At 41.8% G+C, this 14846-nt stretch overlaps 1 pseudogene; it reads left to right on the top strand.

The window, feature by feature from the left end:
• The first annotated feature begins 7148 nt into the window (after positions 1 to 7148).
• LOC120732591 lies at positions 7149 to 8668 on the top strand (annotated as a pseudogene).
• Positions 8669 to 14846: the final 6178 nt, after the last annotated feature.

Here is a 14846-nt window from a genome sequence, read left to right as displayed (position 1 = left end):
TGTTACATTTTATGTTTTTCATTGCCAAATTTCTGCACAGCAGCTCAGTGGTTACAAGGTAAACTCTGACACTCTGACAGTTGCCTAAGGCTCTTTATGCAGGTCACTGCTTAGTGTTGTCCTCTGCTGCACCATACAAATGCTGTTTTAACAAACTTCTCAGAGAATAACTTGCATCTCGTGCCATTTCCTCTTTATGTCTGTTATGTCACACTGTATTGTTGACAGTTGTTTATTCACATTGTTTCATATGAAGTTGAGAAGCAGGTTCACACTTGAAACACTCCTCTTCCCATCATAGGCATGTACAAATGCTGGCATATATGTTCGTTCTTGCTCTTCCCTTCCTCATTCTTTATTTGTCATCCTCTCTCACAGATGCCAGGCCTCACTGAGGCCTACTTCAAAATGCAGCCTTTGGCTTAGCTAGTTATTATTATTTATCTATTATTTTCATTATGATAGTGTGGTTCTTGTTGATAAAATACCACACCTCCTACTGCTACCTCTGTAGTATTAGAGTCTTTTTTTACTTTGTGATAACATTTGTGAGAATGAAACATTCCCTCTTGTGTTGAGAAACTGATAAGAACATCCGTTTTGCATTTAAATCTTGTTAATAACAAATGTTTTACAAATACAGAGTCGATTCCCAGAACCGTCACAGAAAAGTCATTTTCTTCTGTTTTTGTATGTTGATCTTTCTCTTTGTCTTTCAGCAAGATAAGATTGGGGGGGAAATGCTTAGCTAAATTTCCTGAAACTTGATGGAGGTAGAGCATGAGCAATAGATGAAGCCATTAAAATTTGATGCAGACTCCAATTGCTTTAGAAAAATATGCAACTTTTTATGAAGTTATAAATTATGAAAGAGTAGTATTGTAGTAGTTTGATATATTGCATATTCTAAACAATAGCAATGTCTTGGGCACAGATATATACAAAGATGCTTCAATGTATGAATACCTGAGGACCAGTTACACCTGTTGTTCTGCACTCTCTTGTTAAGAAGGGTAACAAAGAATAATAGTACTCATTTCCTTTCAGTAGTAACACAATATTAAAATAGTACAGCATTTTATATTCATGATTATATCTAAAACCAGCTTCATACCTGAGTGTAAAAACCATTAAAATGTTCCTCAAACTGATTCAAAAGTTTTTCTCCATTTCTTGCCTGCCAACTACGTCTCATCCTGTCTGGAGGTGAAACTTGGGGAGTCTTTCCCTGCTGAGTTCAGTGTGCTCTGCCTAGTCGTTTCAGTCTGATCCCTCTCCAGGGTTCATCCCTCCAGTTCATGATTCTGTTCTCCATGACAGACACATCACAGATGTCCTCTGAAGACATGGTGTAATATTTGGATGTGACAGTACAAATAGGCCCTTGATGTTGTGCTTAGACAAGCCATTTCAGCTATTTCTGATAAAGCAATGACTTTATCAGACAACCGGCAGCTGCTTATCACAAGTAATCAACCTTTATTTAATTTAAGTCTGATGGGAAAAGGGTAAGCAAAAAGACCGTAAAGGAAAAAAGAAAGAAATCAGGAAATACTGTCTCGCATATCAAAATGCACACGTTTACAAAAAAGGATGCTCACAAAAGAGCTTCTCACTCTCATCAATGCTAGTTAAATAAAGAAATTCTGGACTTCTGACTAACGAAAAGATCAGATAACTGCAGCATGAAAAACCAGAGGACTGGAGCACGATCCTAAACTTTGGTTGCATTTGTTGAAAAGGTGGCATTAAATTAAAGTACCATATTATGATGGTGGGGTGTGGTCTGTGGATCAGCTGCAGGAGAGGTGCAGTGGGTTCATGAGTAATGCCAGGGGAGGCTGGCCGGCGCAGCTGGTGATAGTTATCTAATCATGCCTCCCCTATTTCTTCTCTATCTCTTCCATCTCTAATATATTGCATCCTTTAGCAGATTGAGGCATCTAACACCACTGACAGTTACATGTTGCTTTCCCAGTTTCTTGGTTTGCGCATGGATTTTAAAAAGAAACACTTTGTAAGCTGCTGTAGTCTGTTTTATTTTGACGTCCCATATGACTAGGACTTCAGCCAAATTACCTTTTAGTGGGTCTGCTTGTAGTCCTTATTGCCTCAAGTTAATGATGCAAGGGTGTGTTTATCTTTTTTAAATTGCATATACGCTGATTTATTTCCTTGTTTTATTATTATGAGTTTTATAACCCACATTATTGAATTTTTATCATTTGAATTTTTATTTTAACTTTCTCTCACACTGTCCATTCATCCATTGTCTTCTCCTTATCCTCATCAGGGTCACCAGGAGGGGCTGGAGCCAATCCCAGCTACCACTGGGTGAGAGGCAGGGTACACCCTGGACAGGTCGCCAGTCTGTTGCAGGGCTAACACAGAGAAACAGGCAACTATTTACACCTATGGGCAACTTAGAATTACTGATCAACCTAATTCCTCTCATCCACTCTCAGCAACTCCATTAAAACATTTTCTAAAATAAGGAGACAATATTTTTAACACCAGCACAGTCCTGACCTTTAAAGTTCATTCTTCTTAAAATGGTCACATTTACAGTAAACCAGTGAAAAACATGTTGCACACTGTTATTTACCAGGACATGGTGTAATCATGAACGCTCCAACTGAATTGCACATCGATTCCAGCTAGAATGGGGAAGCTGTGAAGGCATGAACTCAAAATTACAGTTCATTGTTGATCTTGACAAAGGCTTATTGTCTAATGAAAAGAGCCAGAGTGTTAAGGTGGCTGTACTTTCTTTTCCTTCTGAATTGTGTGTATATATACATATATATATCTATATATATATATATAGATATATATATATATATATATCTACATATATATATAGGGGTGCAACGATACTCGTATCGATATTGAACCGTTCGATACAGTGCTTTCGGTTCGGTACGCATATGTATCGAACAATACACATTTTTTTATTTATTTTTATCAACTTTTCTTCTGACGATGCTGTCTGTGTTGAGCGCTCAGTGAATCTGCGTTCGACTACTCTGCCTAGGCTCCACTGTCGAGTGCAGATCCACTGAGCGCAGCGCAAACTAGCAAGACAGAAGCTAAGCTCGTTGCAACATGGCAACTGCCTCAACGCTACCCAAAATTGAACCTCCACCACCCTCATTCAGATCTGGCGTTTGGAACTATCTTGGTTTTCATGTGAAGCATGACCCTGATGGTAAGCACGTCATGGACAAAAGTAAAACAGTATGTTGGATGTACTACGCAATCTCAATTACATTGGTGGGAACTAGTGCGTTAGCTCGTTAACATGTTGACGCCGTGTCCAGCCCCACACACGGGGCAATCCGCGGTAACTCGTGTTACGAACTCGCATGTCCATGTGTTTGTTTTGTGCAGGTGTTGTGTCTTTTTATGTTAATTTAGCTGTGCCAGGGCCCTGCTCCGATTGGTGCGTGGATACACCGCCCCGATGTGACTGGTTCCAGCTGGAGGACCCGCCCATTAAAAGGAGGCTGGAGTGCTACAGGGGGAGAGGTCCTCGCGTTTCTCCTCATGACCCAGCAGTAATCCTGTGGCAGCCGCTGGCTGCAGTGCGCTTGATAGTTGTGGAAGTGGAGTGGGTAGGGGTGAGCTGCCGTTTCTTTTGATCACCCGTTTTCTCCTGTTTTGAGTTAGTTAAGGAGGTCAGACTCTGTCTTTATTTTCGACTTTGTTTTGGTAAAGGTCAGGGATGCGGGATTTGTGTAGATTTGTTTTGTTTATTGTTTTGGCCTTGGCTCACCCTGAAGTGTTGACACTCCCGTTTTGGTTCCTTTGTTTTCACATTGTAAATAAATCACCTTGTATCTAACGGATTTGTTTCTTGTGGCTGCTTGGGTCTTGGGGGGGGGGAAGCGAGTGCCTCACTCATGTTATGGCCTGGCCCTAGACGGGTCGTAACACTCGTTAACGGAGATTTGCCACGTTATGGCGTTAATGTCATTTTAACGAGATTAACGCTGACAGCACTAGTGGGAACACAACGAATATGACCAGATTTACGCCGACATCATCCTAGTGCAAAGACAAGTGGAAGCAGACAAAAACAACAAGCACGCATGCTACAAATTTTACCCGAGTCATTTAGACAGCCGTTAGCACATGATTCTCCTTATGGGGACCTGATATGTTTAATATGCTGCTGAGAATATAGCCCAGAAGAAGCTTTTATTTTGGAAAGAGCCATTTCTCTGTAATAAACTCTCTTTTCCAAAGATGAGTGATTCCTCAATCAGATAGATTTATTTATGTTTTATTATTTTGTTGTTTCAGCAACATTAAATTTAAAAACTGTACTTTTGAGTTAAAATATATATTTATAATTTTAATAAATGACAAATTAAAAAGGCATGAACATTTTTTGTATCGAAAAAATATCGAACCGTGACACCAAAGTATCGAATTTTGTGTATTGTTGCACCCCTTATACATATATAAATATATATGTATATATATATATTTATATATATATTTATATATGTATATATAGGATATGCATATATAGGAAGGTTAGAGGGAACATGTTCCCTCTAAGCCTGAAGGGAAAAAGAAGGAACACACATGTAAAGGAAGCACTTAAAACATGCGGTTATCCTAATTGGGCGTTTATAAAGTCAGCAAAGATGCACAGAAAAGAAGATCAGACACCAGCTAGGGAGGATAAGAAAGTCAGACGCAACAACATTGTCATCCCCTATGTAGCTGGTGTATCAGAAAAACTCAGGAGGGTCCTCTCCAAGCACGACATCCCAGTGTACTTCAGACCCAGCAACACACTCAGACAGAAACTGGTTCACCCGAAAGACAAAAAACCCCTAAACACAAACTTAACAACATGGTATATGGTGTACAGTGCAGCGAGGAATGCCCAGACCTCCACATCGGAGAGACCAAACAGCCACTTCACAAGCGCATGGCACAACATAGAAGAGCCACCTCCACGGGACAAGACTCAGCTGTCCATCTGCATCTAAAGGACAAAGGTCACTCTTTCGAGGATGCCAATGTTCACATTTTGGACAGAGAGGACAGATGGTTTGAAAGAGGAGTGAAAGAAGCCATCTATGTCCACTGTGAGCGACCATCTTTGAACAGAGTCGGTGGCTTAAGACACCAACTGTCTGCCATCTATAATCCAGTTTTGAGATCCCTTCCCAGACACCTTAACGTCCACTCACATCCTGGGCCATCTGACCTCAGGAAATCACATGATAGGGTGGGGCCAGGTTTCACAATGAGCTCACCCGAAACCCTGGCTGATTGTGACCCACACCCACTTTCACACCTTGGCTCATGTGATTAGGTAGAGGATCATCAGGGGGTCCTTTGTCCCTCTTTGGGGGGAAACTCCCACTGGGTTTAAATCTGGGACTCTCCACCATTTGACCTTAGAACTGAAGAAGCTTCTCGGATGAGAGGTGAAACGTCTTCAAGCAACTCATAGAAGTCCAGACGCTTTTCTTTCCAAGCTCCTTAGACTACGATGACCTGGATGACTGAGAACCTTCACAGACACACTTTAATAATTAGGTTATTTAATAACATGGTTGACTTTTAAAAAGACCCACCCAGAATAAGAAGAGCAACTACTACTAAAGCTACTTAGAAAAGAAAGCTTGTCTCAGGGAGTTCAGGCTGTGTGGTCATATTAAGTGTAGTTTGGTATGATCATCTGGTTGTATAAACTGTGTTTTTGCCCTCGCATGCTTCAGCAAATTGCTGGTCATGTTTTCCTAGCAAAAAATAAAAGGGTGGATCAAGAGTTTTGCACATGCTGTACATCATTAAATCTTGTAGTAAATAATAGTTCAATTTATATACTGAATGGCTAATGGGGCCATGAAAATAATAATGGATTGCATTTATATAGCGCTTTTCGGGACCCTCAAAGCGCTTTACAATTCCACTATTCATTCACTCTCACTTTCACACACTGGTGGAGGCAAGCTACAGTTGTAGCCACAGCTGCCCTGGGGCAGACTGACAGAAGCGAGGGTGCCATATCGCGCCATCGGCCCCTCTGGCCAACACCAGTAGGCAGTAGGTGAAGTGTCTTGCCCAAGGACTGTCATGATCCTGGGCCATGTTGGCCCTGTATTCTTAGTTTTCATGTATTTTTGTATTTTGTTCCTTATTTAGGCCATGCTTCCTTGGGTTGCCCTGTTACGTTGTTCCTTATGTGTTTTCCCCTTGTGACCCTTGCCCCCTGTGTGCCCCTCTGTGTATTTGTGAGCCCTCATCTCTCCTTGTGTTTTATTCCGTGTTTTCCCCAGCCTGTTATGTCTGTGTTCTCCCCATGCTCTCTCTCCTCCTGTCTGAACCTCTGTGTACTTCCTGTTTTACTTTGCCCGTCTCCCGTCAGTGTTGCGTTCACTCCTGCTGTGTCTTGTTATGATTATCAGTGTCACCTGTGTTCCCCGTGTGCTCCCACTTCCCTCGTTAACCCTCTGTGTATTTATGTCTGCGTCTCCCTCAGTTCTGTGTCGCCTTCTCCCTCATGACTGTGTGCCCCTCCGTGTGTTTCCTCGTAAGTCCGTTCCTTAGTACTTCCCAGTTTAGTTTCATGTTATTTTGTATCGCTGTTATCTTTTGTCATCTTTTGTCAGCAATAAAGCTGTATTTTGAGTTCAGTCCTGTTTTCCCGTGAGTTTGCGTTTGGGTCCTATTTCCTGCCTGCCCCACAGCCAGATCATGACAAGGACACAACAACCGAGACTGTCCGAGTCGGGGCTCAAATCGGCAACCTTCCGATTACAAGACGAGCTGCCAACTCTTGAGCCACGATTGAAAGACTAAAAAACAACATTTTAACACAAATATGGCACTAACCTTTCATATTTGTTATTATTAAATGGATATTTTAAAAAAACAGTAGATTTCCAGTGTTGAAGTGCACAGTAACAAGAATGAGGAAGCAGGTATAAAACACACAATTCCAGTTTGTTCTCGTCACATCGTCTTGGCACAGACTTAAAGGTAAGACTACGACATGAATAAGGATTAAGGTGGCAGCACCTTCCCTTCTATTTTCCACTGCCTATTGTATGAGGTCAGGAAAAGCTGTGCGGCAGCACTGAATTTATTGGACTGAATTGTCTGGTTTGACTTTTTATCAGATGGCACTTCTGATTCTCCTGGTAATGCTGACAGCATGTGCTGCACTGCCTCAAGATAATACATATGTATTCTTATTTCTAAGAGAAAATCAAAAGGGCGTTTTTACGTTGATGTTATATCTTAAAAACAGTCTTAAAACACTTTTATCACTGATGTCTTATACCTTCATGTATAAAAAAGGTGAATAGAACATTTAAAGTGTTATTAACCATCTTCAGTCAGGTTCATCCAACTTTTTGTTTCTGTCATCAGTTATGTAATGGATAAACTGTGCACAGTATTGAGATGTACAATATGGCATTAGATTTGGATTTTTTCAGTCATAACTTGGTCTGTCCAACACCCCTTTTTTTGTAGATCTCTCTGGCAAAATGTTCATCTTTCCACAACAAACTAACAAAGCTAATGTGAGACAGAATACATCCATGCAGAGCCTCGCAGCTGTGACGGCCTGTTTCAGGTAGTTTTGAAACAATGATAACTGCTAAATGGAACCAACGATTGATATGATTACAAAAGCAACATGTCCTGTATGATCATTTTATCTTACCATTATTCCTGCAGGTGCATTACAGACCTCAGCAGGAACCACAACCTTTTCTCTCTCTATACAAGTTTTCTTTCAACAATGGCTTCCTGGTATTCAAGGAAGCAGGAAGTAATGTGATTGACATCTATGTCAGAAACAACAGAGTAACAGTTACAGGCCAGGATTACATGCTGAATCGTGGCAGTCTATTTGCACCACTTGGGATTCCGAATCTGAACTGGTGCAGCTGTGGCTTAACGGAAAGCCCTCAATAAAGAAATTCATTGGGGGATTGGTCATCACTGATCCAGTTGTTATCATAGGATAGGTAAATTCATACTTTCTGGGTATTCTGGAGAATTTATTTATTGTATGAATATATTTCTGTGAGAACTCATCCTAACTCTCTGCAATTTATACAGGAGCAGGATTCCCATGGCGGGGGATTTCACATCAATCAGTGTTTTGTTGGGATGATGTCTGATGTCCGCATGTGGAACTATGTCCTTTCCCCTTGTGAGATCCAGCTTAGAAGATCTGAACTTCACTCCTGGGAATGTGATAAACTGGAGGGCGCTAGAGTTCGAGGCCACAGGCAGAGTGCTAGTAGAAAATAAGCTGACTTGTGAATAAAGTTACACTATAAATAAATCAAGTCATTCAGAAGAAGCTTGAAAACATCTGCAGCTGGTCTTTGGGTAGGGTAATGTCATTAATCAGTTTCATTTCTATGAAAAAAACAATCTCATGCTTAATCAGAATAATCAATTTAAAGAAAAACATGTTAATTAATTGCTTTGTATGTGTATAATAGTTTGGGGTTTCTCTTTTACACCAGCTCCTGTCATCAATAATCTAAATAGTTTCCTCAGTATAAATACTCTTCCCTGTGTTTTCTGCCAGATTGTCTTGGTGCAGCGAAGCATTACTATGTGTGATCATGTGTCATTTTATTTCTCTAATGTTCTTCTTCATAGTTCATTAAAAACAATAATTTTGAACTGCAGTCTTGTGTCCAGTGTCCTTTATGACTATACTGACAAACCATTTATAACACTGTAGTATAAAGCAAGGGTTCCCTGGACTTTTTGACCTCTGAACATAATTCAGTTCCCCTTTATGTGTTATCATCCATGTTTATGAAGACTGAGTCAGCTCTTGGCTCTCCTTGTGGAGCTCATCTCTACACATTCATCTAAATGTGAGTAAATTCTGCTTTATATTATCTTTATGATTGTAGCCCTTGAAGGCAGGATAGGAGGAATACTTGGGCTCCTGCACGAGTGTGCCCGTGAAGTCATGTTGATTTATTCACTGTAAAACTGCACAGCTCACATTAGGATCAAATTAGGACAAAACCCGAGGAAAGGCAGAATATCAGTGCTTTAAAAGAATTTCCTATATGTCACATAGACAGTCACAAAACTACATTCAATTTTCCACCTACATTTTTACAACCATTAATCCATCTAATGCTCTATGATTTAATGGTTCATATCAGAACTAGTGTTACTTAGTTCAATGCCTGGACATTAAACTGAGCAGCTTGTAATTATTCTATATTTCTCCTCTTTTTATGGCTTCTTAATTCAACTTTAATGACCGTATTTTTAAGCCTTTTTTTAGATATGAATGCTTGGTATTACTTTATAGAAGACCAAAAACTTTAGTGATTTCTGTCTTTGAGTAACTACTTGGCAGAGCTTACCAAGAAAAGATAGCAGGTAAAGTGGAAATATCCACTTTAAATCACAATAAATCTCCTAGAGTGGTTATTGTTGCAAAACGCATTCTTGTAATATTTTTAAAGAGGATTCACCCAGTTACAGACACCCTGATTAGTCTCACTCATTCTTGCTTTATGGGTGGGTCTTCTTATCAGTACTGTTGTGTACTCTCTTTAAGACAGTACTGAGCTGAACACAGAAGCTTGCAAGTTTGTACCACCTTCAACATGCGCTTGGAATTAACCAAAACATCGAGTTATTCATCATCACATTGTTTTGCCCAGGTTGAGCTCTTTTTCTGAAGGAATTGCAACATTTCCTCAAACCATGGCACTGGTGATGCTGTAGCCTACTTGCAAACCTCCAGGGGCTTCCACAATAAATTAGGCTGCAAGACTGGAGCTGCAGCAGTAACCCTGCTCACTTTAAACACTTCACTTTTGACATTTGTGCTGAATCAATTAAGCATATGTGCTGTGTGAAAACTCAGAAAAGCCCCTTGTGATAGGCTAGCTGCTTCCTGATGTAATGGAGGGCAACTTTTACCTCAACAGAGTGAGGGAGATGAGAATTTCTAAAGGTCCAATCCTCCAGACAATGGGAAACACTTTTTGCTTGAAGTACCATTTGCTCCACTGATGTGCTCGGCCACAGTGAGTGCACCTCATGCTGCGCTGAAAATGTAAGTCTTTAATGCAATCCTGAAGCTTACACAGTTTGCTTGCATGAAAAACAAATAAATGTGAAGATAGCATATGGCAAAATTTATTTTAAACAACACTGCTTTTTAAAAAAATATATATATATATTTATTTTTTTTTTCTTTTTATTGAACCTGAAGACCTTAAAATTTAATAGTTCAGGGAAAGCAGAAATATTGAAACTGTGAAGTGGAAAAAAAACTTAAGTAGATCCTTCTTTGAGCACTGTGTTTATTTGGGTTTTAATAAGAGTTCAGTGAATACTTCTTAAGACCCTTTTCTGAATGTTGAATGTCTGCAAAGCCTTGGATTTCTCTGAGAGAAACCATGTGAAACAGGACAAAACAAAGAAAGAACAACACAGTTTTTACCATCTATTCTTCATAAAAATGCAGAAAAGCATTCAAGGCTCAACACTCAAATCTAAATTAAATATAAATTAATAATCAGGCTAAGTATGCAGAGGCATATTTCACATGAATCTTAGTTTAGAATATTTTTAACTTTACAAAAATAAAGACATTTGTCTGTGTAGTCTGTGATTTCAAAAGCACTTTTACACAACAGATGTGATACTATGAGGCCTTACCCAGTGTTGGGAATGTTACTCAAAAAAGTAATATATCACACAGTACTCATAAAAGTATTGCAGTACTTCACTTACTTGCCAGTGAAAGTCATTAGTTACAGTACATGTTGCTTTACTCTATAAATTACCTGAAACACATTGTCTCATTATTTCCTGTTACCAACATAAAAAAGGCTACTATTCCACAGTGACATAAATCCCTGAGGATAAATGTCTTTCTTTTAGTTTTTTATGAAAGCTGAGCAACCCCAAGAGTCTTCAAAGTGCAGATTGAAATGCAAAAACACAGATAGCTACAAGCCTGAGTGCTCATCACTGCGTTTATTACCCGTTGAAGTTCAGGTTCTGACTGCTGGGCAGAAGTCAACATACGCTTTAACCTCACTCTGGGTTCATGGATAGCTTTATGTTAGCATGCTGTCTGTGCAAAGACATCCAAAGATCCAACGTTCTGTTAGCAGCTTAATGCAGTTGTTTCTGTCCTGGACACAGTTTGTATTTTACCATTGTGCTCTTGTCCTTTTGTGCAATAAAAATAAAAGTCATGTCTATATTTCCACTGAAATCAGCAGATTGCAGCACAAGTCCACAGGAAAAACAGCAAAACAAAAAAAAAAGTCTTTTTGTTTGAATTTTTTTTTTGAATGCCCAGTGTGCAGATATAACTGAACCTTACCAAACCTTTACCAAAATTTTTTTTTTCTTTTGCAAAATATTTTAGCATTAGAGGGACATTAGTACGGTACAATCTCAAAAAAGGTTTGAGATGGCGCCGGTGAGGTCGGCTGCCGTCACGACTGCTCCGACCACCTTTTCTTTGTCTTTGTTTTTTACGTTAGTTTTCAGCATTTCTACATCGGCAAAATCATCACCATTGGGTACATTAGGTATGACAGTGACACTCTTGTTTCTATTGGTATACAATGTACTCACAATTTGAAGTTTTTAACTCCGGATCCGAGCTGGCCGAGTGAGATCTTGAGGGAGAACAAAGGACGCGATGCGAAGCGGCAGCCTCGAGGGAAACGAGCCGGCGTCAGGAACAGGCTGAGAGCTCGTGCACACCGCACACCTCTGCCTAGCATCCTGCTCGCCAACGTCCAGTCACTGGAGAACAAGCTTGATGACCTCACGGCCAGGATAAAGTTCCAGAGAGACATTCGGGACTGCAATCTCCTCTGCTTCACCGAGACATGGCTGAACCCAGCGGTGCCGGACCACGCCATCCAGCCGGCCGAGTTCTTCTCGGTTCACCGCATGGATAGGACACGGGACTCGGGGAAGTCAAGGGGAGGCGGCGTGTGTTTAATGGTGAACAACAATTGGTGCAACAGTGCGAACGTTGTTCCTCTCACACGCTCCTGCACACCAAATCTGGAACTACTGTCCTTCATGTGTCGTCCTTTTTATCTACCTCGAGAATTTACATCGGTCATTATACAGTGGGGCAAAAAAGTATTTAGTCAGCCACCGATTGTGCAAGTTCCCCCACTTAAAATGATGACAGAGGTCAGTAATTTGCACCATAGGTACACTTCAACTGTGAGAGACAGAATGTGAAAAAAAAATCCATGAATCCACATGGTAGGATTTGTAAAGAATTTATTCGTAAATTAGGGTGGAAAATAAGTATTTGGTCAATAACAAAAATACAACTCAATACTTTGTAACATAACCTTTGTTGGCAATAACAGAGGTCAAACGTTTACTATAGGTCTTTACCAGGTTTGCACACACAGTAGCTGGTATTTTGGCCCATTCCTCCATGCAGATCTTCTCGAGAGCAGTGATGTTTTGGGGCTGTCGCCGAGCAACACGGACTTTCAACTCCCGCCACAGATTTTCTATGGGGTTGAGGTCTGGAGACTGGCTAGGCCACTCCAGGACTTTCAAATGCTTCTTATGGAGCCACTCCTTTGTTGCCCAGGTGGTGTGTTTTGGATCATTGTCATGTTGGAAGACCCAGCCTCGTTTCATCTTCAAAGTTCTCACTGATGGAAGGAGGTTTTGGCTCAAAATCTCACGATACATGGCCCCATTCATTCTGTCCTTAACACGGATCAGTCGTCCTGTCCCCTTGGCAGAAAAACAGCCCCATAGCATGATGTTTCCACCCCCATGCTTCACAGTAGGTATGGTGTTCTTGGGATGCTACTCAGTATTCGTCTTCCTCCAAACACGACGAGTTGAGTTTATACCAAAAAGTTCTACTTTGGTTTCATCTGACCACATGACATTCTCCCAGTCCTCTGCTGTATCATCCATGTGCTCTCTGGCAAACTTCAGACGGGCCTGGACATGCACTGGCTTCAGCAGCGGAACACGTCTGGCACTGCGGGATTTGATTCCCTGCCGTTGTAGTGTGTTACTGATGGTGACCTTTGTTACTTTGGTCCCAGCTCTCTGCAGGTCATTCACCAGGTCCCCCCGTGTGGTTCTGGGATCTTTGCTCACCGTTCTCATGATCATTTTGACCCCACGGGATGAGATCTTGCGTGGAGCCCCAGATCGAGGGAGATTATCAGTGGTCTTGTATGTCTTCCATTTTCTGATGATTGCTCCCACAGTTGATTTTTTCACACCAAGCTGCTTGCCTATTGTAGATTCACTCTTCCCAGTCTGGTGCAGGTCTACAATACTTTTCCTGGTGTCTTTCGAAAGCTCTTTGGTCTTAGCCATGGCGGAGTTTGGAGTCTGACTGTTTGAGGCTGTGGACAGGTGTCTTTTATACAGATGATGAGTTCAAACAGGTGCCATTCATACAGGTAACGAGTGGGGGACAGAAAAGCTTCTTACAGAAGACGTTACAGGTCTGTGAGAGCCAGAGATTTTCCTTGTTTGAGGTGACCAAATACTTATTTTCCACCCTAATTTACGAATAAATTCTTTACAAATCCTACCATGTGAATTCATGGATTTTTTTTCCACATTCTGTCTCTCACAGTTGAAGTGTACCTCTGGTGCAAATTACTGACCTCTGTCATCATTTTAAGTGGGGGAACTTGCACAATCGGTGGCTGACTAAATACTTTTTTGCCCCACTGTAAGTGCCGTTTATATTCCACCACAAGCGGACATGGTCACCGCCTTATGCGAGCTGCATGAGGCACTCACACAGCACCAGACACAACACCGGGACGCTGCGCTTATTGTGACGGGGGACTTTAATAGTGCCAACCTCAAACGCGCAGCACCGAACTTTCATCAACATATCACCTGCCCCACCAGGGGTGAAAGGACACTGGACCACTGCTACACTACGGTCAAGGACGGCTACAAGGCACAATCCCGCCCTCCGTTTGGCAAATCCGATCACGCCGCCATCTTCCTCATGCCAAAATACAAACAAAGGCTGAAACAGGAAGTTCTGGTTCAGAGGAAGGTCGCGCGCTGGACGGATCAATCGGTGGCCGCGTTACAGGACGCACTCGATGACGCAGACTGGGACATGTTCAGAAACAGCTCCGATGATGATGTCAATGTGTTTACGGAAGCGGTTGTGGGATTCATCGGAAACTAGCGGATGATACCGTGGAGACAAAGACTATCACAACGTTTCCCAACCAGAAGCCGTGGGTGGATAAAACCATCCGCGACGCTCTGAGATCCCGCACCGCTGCCTACAACACGGGACTCACGACGGGGGACATGGACCCGTACAAAGCCGCGTCATATAACGTGCGGAAGGCGGTGAAAGAGGCGAAGCAGCGCTACGGGAGGAAACTAGAGTCACAACTCCAACAGAGTGACTCTAGGAGCCTGTGGCGGGGACTAAGGACAATAACGGACTATAAAGCACCAACAACCGGTATGATGAACGCGGCCGTGACTCTGGCAGATGAGCTGAACTCTTTCTATGCTCACTTCGAGGCTGCAGCTAAGGACTCCAACGATACTAGTGCTAGCGGCGCTAACGGCTGCAGACAGGAAGATACTGCCAGCACCGGAAACGTGCTCGTCATCTCCGAGCATGAAGTAAGGAGAGCCTTCAAGAGAGTGAACACCAGGAAAGCAGCAGGACCAGACGGCATCCCAGGTCGTATCCTCAGAGACTGCGCATACCAGCTAGCTCCTGTGTTCACTGAGATATTCAACATCTCTCTATCTCAGTCGGTGATCCCCACATGCTTCAAAGAGTCCATCATTGTTCC

The sequence above is a fragment of the Simochromis diagramma genome, unplaced genomic scaffold (assembly GCF_900408965.1).
Source record: "Simochromis diagramma unplaced genomic scaffold, fSimDia1.1 OVJJ01000361.1, whole genome shotgun sequence".
NCBI lineage: Eukaryota > Metazoa > Chordata > Actinopteri > Cichliformes > Cichlidae > Simochromis > Simochromis diagramma.
The sequence above is the reverse complement of the archived record's forward strand: the minus strand, read 5'-3'. Positions and strand labels throughout refer to the sequence as shown.